General features: G+C 30.4%; 1 long non-coding RNA gene across 1 annotated transcript; it reads left to right on the top strand.

Moving 5' to 3' along the window:
- The first annotated feature begins 5,199 nt into the window (after positions 1-5,199).
- LOC120351352 lies at positions 5,200-6,860 on the top strand. Its single transcript, XR_005571335.1, has 2 exons — positions 5,200-5,503; positions 6,706-6,860. It is a non-coding gene; the product is annotated as an uncharacterized LOC120351352 (long non-coding RNA).
- Positions 6,861-7,184: the final 324 nt, after the last annotated feature.

The following is a 7,184-nucleotide window of genomic DNA, read 5'->3' as shown; positions in this document are numbered from 1 at the left end:
TGAAATTTGGGCTTCCAGGTAATAATAATAATAATATCGAGTGACCTGACTGGCTCAGGTCTGGTGTTAGAGTTTTCAGGTCGCAACTGATCAATTTCAGGGCCTCTGACATGACCTAACAAGTGCTTTTTAGGCAGCCGGGACCATCCTTAACGTGTCCATCCGAAACACAGGAGTGGCCCGAGATAAATATCTTGCCTGGCTTCCAGGTGCACGAGATTGATATTTTTAGAATCTATGTTCAAAATTAGCAGATCTGAATCATTCCCGTTTTTCCGGTATGCAATCCACAAGTTGACATGTTTTGATGCAAACAAAAGAAACACACGAACAAACACAACCCTACTCTCTCTTATTATATAGATATTATTATAGTCATGGTCTCTTTAAAGACCTTGATTATATTATTTTATAATATGTAAAATAGACGTATACACTATTCTGGAAGAATGTAAGCTGTATGTCCAGTCTTCATTTTCAACAAAATAGTATGCATATATTCCACATACCATTAAAATAATATATTCTCTATTATTTAATATAGTTGTTTACTTTATGAAATTTAATGTACACATTATATATCTAGTTGGACTACAAATGGGTATAAAAGAACCAACGAGAGACGAACAATCTAATGAATATTTGTTATATTTATAGTTAATTGAATTAAGTAACATTCTTTAGCACCAAACAATATAAATTTTGCACAATACAATTCCATAGTGTGCCGAACACTATTTTTAATTCAGGCCTTTTCCCAAGTTATAATAGTAAATTTAATATGCAATAGACTAGAGCCATTATTGTGAGTTAGCGAAATAAATTATTTTCTCTCTCTCTATTATGAATGGCCATGACTTCGAGTTTCCCATGATAGATATTTAAAAATTGTGGCTCCGAGTCGTCGAGGAATGTAGATTATGGAATTATCTCTAAAACTTAGCCTTCCTGTCGCGACATAAAGTGCAATAAGTTGGAAAACAGCAAGCATTGATATTATAACAAACTACCGATTTTGCAGTTACTATTTGGTCAAATTGATTCCCTTCGCCCAATAGGGGACCTGTTTTCAAATACAGTAGTGGGGGGATTCCCCAACCGCGAGACCAGATTACGTTTCGGAGGACACTTTGCTAGGAGCACTACGAGAGTAAAGATGTAGTCATTATGTTTCGCCCTTTTTGGGCAAGTTTATAAGTTTATATAATTAGTTAATGTAGGAGCTAGTTTTATTTTTATTAAAGTTTAAATTTTCTAGTAGTGCCATGTCCTGAAAAGTTTAATTGTGTTTCTTCATCATGTACAAATAATTGTTTCTTCAAATAACCGCTAAGGTACGTAAAATAAGGTTAAAATATAATTTAGGGAATTTAATTGATTGAAACTTCCATAAGAGTAATGTATTAGCAAAGCCTGTTATTTTTCAAGTTAATAATATTGATTGAGAATAATCCTTTTGATTTTATTAGTGATGGAAGATACTTATAATTTTTTTCTAAAGAAGTATAGAAAGTTTTCAGTTACCTTACATTTGAGTTATTGTTTCTGGAGATATATTATCGTAGAGTATTGCTGAAAGTCAGGAAGATAGCCTTTAAATTGGAATGAAATTTTTAAGATTATGTTCATATTGAGTTTATGACATTTTATAATTTATATTTTTCAGACTCTGTTTTCTTATGTCATTAAGGCTTTCGAATGATTTAGTAAATTTTTTATGATAGAAATCTTAATAGACGAAGAAGAAAGTTTTTCTTTTCCAGGAAATTAATGTTAATGAATGTTCAAATTTTAATACTATTTAAATTATTTTCTATGTGTCTACTAATTTTATTTAATTAAAGGTAAAAACTATCTACAAGATGAATCTTATAAGGCAAACATTATTTTTAAAGTGAAATTTTCAATATTTTTTTCTTTTATTGTGTTATAAAGTATCTTGTTTTATTTGGTGATAAATTCATAATTCTAGTTGATACTCGTTTTTGGACTTGTATTTGTAGGTAAATCAAATCATAAACTCTGGAATGTTCATTTTTAATTAAGGTTCTGAGCAGTTTTGGGCGAATGCCCGTTATTTACACTTGGATTGCGTCCTAAAGTTCATAAATAATAAATAAAATAAATGTTGGCTAGCGCACAAGTTTCCAACAATACTAGCCGAGCTACTATATGAAAAATTATATTTGATTTTGCAAACCAAACGAAAAATATCATATAAGTTAGCATCATTTCTATCTGAATTATTCCTTTTCTAAGAGTATTATATCAATATATATAAAAGTTAACATCATAATTAATGAAGTATTCATTTTCTAAAAGCATTATATTAATTTATTACAGGTGTTTTCATAAATTTTGCATTGTATATTAATGACAGTCTGGCAAGTAAATTTGTTTTGAATCTGTTAAATTTTGAGAATGAAATCAGAACGTCAAGATAAAATCTAAATTGAATAACAGAATAAACTCCTGTTTTAGCTTTTGATGAATTGTAGGAAGAGTTAGAAATTAATGCTGTAATACATTTATTTACAGCGGTTCATGTGTGTCCCCAAACCAACTTCTTGTACTACCACCCCTTTGGTTCCGCAACTTTATGTAACACCACTTCAAGACACCCGTTCAGACGACAGGTCTAGGGACGTAAGAGGACGTCGCCGTCAAGCCAAATTCAACCGGTAAAAGTTCACCGCCAAAAACAAGGTACTGTAACCCCGACGATAAAGCAACGTACAGACCAACGAAAGTGCAGTGTAGTGAAACAAAGGTTCATTCGAGAATGTCAATCAAAAGTGGGGATTCAAAATTATTATGAAATGGGTTATATGGGTTACTATCGACGAAACTTGGGTTCAACGGGCTTTTCTTTCTTGAGTAATTTTATGTTGAAATTAACTTGTTATTTGATGACTGATATTGTTTGGTTTTGTGACGTATTGCTATCTAAAAGGGGATAGTAATGCGCCCCCGAATCAGATGAAGAATGTCAACAAAGTAACATGAAATTGTTGTTTCTGTTGTTCGATTTTAGTTGCCAATGTTTATTGAAGCTGTTTGTATTTTTCAATTATTTCAAATTGTAGTGTTATTCTATAGTATAAACCTATTAAATCAGGCATGGCAAGATTAATTGAAGTTTTCTTGACTCTAGCCCGTTCACCTGCATGAATTAGGTATAGACTCAGGTATTTTCTAGATGTGTCGGCCTATTTCTTAATTCTAAATTTTATTCAAAATTATCTTCTTTATCACCTTTAAAAAGGTCAGGCACAATAGTTATTAGTAAGTACATGAATTTAGTAGCTAGTAAAAGGCTATAGTGGGCTACTCCTTAAAAATTATTCACTTTTATGAGTTTTAGTTGAATAGTAGGCTACTCAGTTCAACAAAACATGTTTTAATCTATTAAACTGGGTTTACACCAAAGTTATTAACAAAATGTTAATAGCTTAATCCCTATATATATTCTATTAGATTGAAAATAACTTATCATACACATGATGAACATAATATCAAGTTCCTTTCAATGTAATAGTTTCTATAAGAATTAAGCTATTAACATTTTGTTAATAACTTTGTTGTTAACCCAGCTTTAGGCTATAAATCAAATCAAAATCCATTTATTTTCAAAGACAAATTACGATTTGTATAGGCCACTTCATGAGAAAATTACATAAATTATTACATAAAAAACATATAATCATACCACATAAAAACAAGAAATCATAACATTAACGTCTTACAAATTCTCCATATTAAAGGCAAAATATTCATCATTAGTATAAAAACAGGTTTCTTATTAGAAAATCCTTAATTTTGAGTTTATATTCACTCACTAGTAAGCCTCTTTATATGTAACGGTAACTGATTATAAAACCTAATTGCACAAGCCCTAAAACTGATATGACTAGAATTTGTAATATTACATTTTTTCTCACATTGGAATCGAATCTTCAATTCGAGATCTATGAAACTTTATAGTAAATATCAGAGTCATCGATATACGGACAAACTTTTCGACTGAGAATTTTTTATCGTAAATGATTGTTGCATTGTTCCATGGTGTCACCGAGGCTGGGTTAACAAAATTAATAGATAAATGGTTTATTTAAATAGAGAATATATATAAAAATTTAAAATAACAGTTTCAAAATAAAGTTTTATTGAGAACAAATATAAAATGTGAATTCTAAACTTGTAATTTATAATTTTTTGGTGACGTGTCTGTAACGTGGAGGTGTCTCTGTTCTGACTTGTAGTTTTGCCTGTTTTTTCTCTCTGAAACATGGCTGGCTGTTGTGTGTTGTAAATTTTTTCTCTCTGAATAATTTTCGTTTAAGTGAATTTATTAATGTTTTAAATTGAGTTTTAAACAGTTTATAGTGTTCTATTTTGTCCGTATATTGTTATTTGTGTATACAAGCCAATAGCCACTGTTTTTCAACTATAATCTGGATAAGTACCCTTAGCTCGTAGTAACTTTAAATGCTTAGGCTTGTAATATATATTGTTCTTTGTGTATCTGTGTATATTTCCAAAATTCTTTTGAAGATTATAAGTTCATTTGCTCTGAAAACTGGATTTCTCATTCATAGGCGATAGATCCATTTATAGTTTATCAAGAATCTATTACGTTGGAGCCGATAAATTTCCTTAGGTTAATAGGTGGAATGCTATTCCAACCGATTTAAGGAAAAATTGGTAGCACGGCAATTTATACCGACAATATTCGTTTCTAGGTTCAACCTATTTCTTGTGTTGTGCGAATAAACATCAAAATGACTAGAGAATGAGAGCAAGTTAATCTTTATAAATAATAAACATTGAAAAATAAAAATACACGGCAAACACATAATTCTCAATCTAACAAATAGCGGGTTGCAGTGCTTAAGGGGAGGAACATGACCGTATACATGGTTCTTATTGCTCTTTTTTGTAACCCAAAACGTGAATGGAAATCACTACAATTGGCCCATAATATTGCTCCATACAAAAGATGTGAATGAACGTAACTATAGTGGACATTTACTAAAAAAATTTGACACACTATTTCCTTTTATCTTCTCAACATAAAAACACCTCTTGTTACCTTGCGTTGGGGATAGTTCAGTCAATAAAATAATGGCAATATATTATACAAACACATACCAAAAAAATTGTGACTGTGGGAACTTTTTGTATGATGAATGACTTCATTCCCAGGTAGCACACCTACGTGTTTCCAACGTTGAAATTTGGTTGTTGAGGTTGAATAACCATTAGCGGTTGAATTTTTCAACGTTTTAAATGCAACGGTGTTTTCAACGGTTGATCTATCGTTGAAAACACGTTGAAAACGAGCTTCCAATTCCACCACTCACAGCGCTACAGTAGTCCTTACATGAAAACGGATCTATCAACGACGATCGACTGATCAATGCCATTTCATGTTTGAATTCTCATCACGTTGATGAAAGCTGTGAACTCTTTTAGAAGAGTCTACCTATTCCACTTTGACTTGGTAAGTTTATTTAATTTATTATTTTTATTTAAAAGATGAGATTGTTTGGTGATTTATTGTCTAAACTTCAAAACAAATATTGTGTGTTGAACATAATTATGTTTACATTTGAGGTTAGGGTTAGGTAAGTTATATTATGTTTTAAATTAGAGGGCTCTAATTTAATATAATTATTAAAAATTAATATAATACAATAAGCTTGGTTTTAAGTATTTTACATGTAGCCTACTACTTAACTTCCAAATAAATTACTATTACTTTGATTCCTGCACAAATATTTTCATAATGCTATCTATGTATTGTTTTTGTCACAGGACTGCTTGTGTTGAGAAATTCCATCGAACTTAATATAATAACACTGAACTTAATATAATATAAATCACTTAACATCAAAGTGATTGCTTTTAACAAGTTCAGTAATTAACTCGGTGATCCAAGAAATTGAAAACCGGTGTCCGGAGTTCAGCTCATAAATATTAACATTTTCCAAATATTTTCATTCCATGGTGACGGAATTTAGCTTAAACTTGTTCATTTTAAAATTAAATTTTCAATTAATTTATGCATGTTTACAACCCATATATGTCAAGGATATTTTTGATTAATTTCATTGTGATTTTAAACTTTTGGTTTAGGTTTACAAAATTTAGTAGGCCAATAAAAAATGGTTGAAATATCGGGATACAACTGTTTTTTTCATGAAACTAAGTATGTACCTACAGTAACTATTAAATTTTACTCATAAATCTAAAAAATAAATTTTCTACCGTTTTTATATAGAGCCTTATTTGTTTACTTCTATAGGCCTAAAGAAAGAGGAGTATTTCAAGTTAAAATTCGTCTATGCTACAAAATTTGGAAACCCAATATTCTTACTTTATTCTTAGTTCTTTTGAATGTTTGAACGAACAGCTGGCGTGACTTTCTCGTCTGACTATTGTATAGTAATGGACTATTTTTATCTAAAAAACAGTCATCACCTCGCCTTGTGATTCAGAATATCAATGTGTATAACAAAATATCAAATGTATAACATTATTAGATGTGCACTTGAGAAAAATTTCTGTACTTGTTGTTAAAAGCAATTCCCTTTTAACCATGCAACATCTGTATCAAATAATAACTCCTATGTGGTGGCAAAATTTCATCTGCCTTCATATTATAGAATTTCTTATTAAAATTTATATTACCTTATGTTTCAGATTCTATCAAAAAATCTTGTGGGTCGACTGTGGGCATTGAGACCCAAATTGAAGATGCTATTAAGGATTGGCTAAAATATGCAACAGTCAGAGTATTTTCAGTGGAGAAAAAAAACAATCTAATTTCGTTGGTAATTAAAAAGTATTATGAAATGGGTTATATGGGTTACTATCGACGAAACTTGGGTTCAACGGGCTTTTCTTTCTTGAGTAATTTTATGTTGAAATTAACTTGTTATTTGATGACTGATATTGTTTGGTTTTGTGACGTATTGCTATCTAAAAGGGGATAGTAATGCGCCCCCGAATCAGATGAAGAATGTCAACAACGTAACATGAAATTGTTGTTTCTGTTGTTCGATTTTAGTTGCCAATGTTTATTGAAGCTGTTTGTATTTTTCAATTATTTCAAATTGTAGTGTTATTCTATAGTATAAACCTATTAAATCAGGCATGGCAAGATTAATTGAAGTTTTCTT

Source organism: Nilaparvata lugens, chromosome 5 (genome assembly GCF_014356525.2).
Source record: "Nilaparvata lugens isolate BPH chromosome 5, ASM1435652v1, whole genome shotgun sequence".
NCBI lineage: Eukaryota > Metazoa > Arthropoda > Insecta > Hemiptera > Delphacidae > Nilaparvata > Nilaparvata lugens.
The sequence above is the reverse complement of the archived record's forward strand: the minus strand, read 5'-3'. Positions and strand labels throughout refer to the sequence as shown.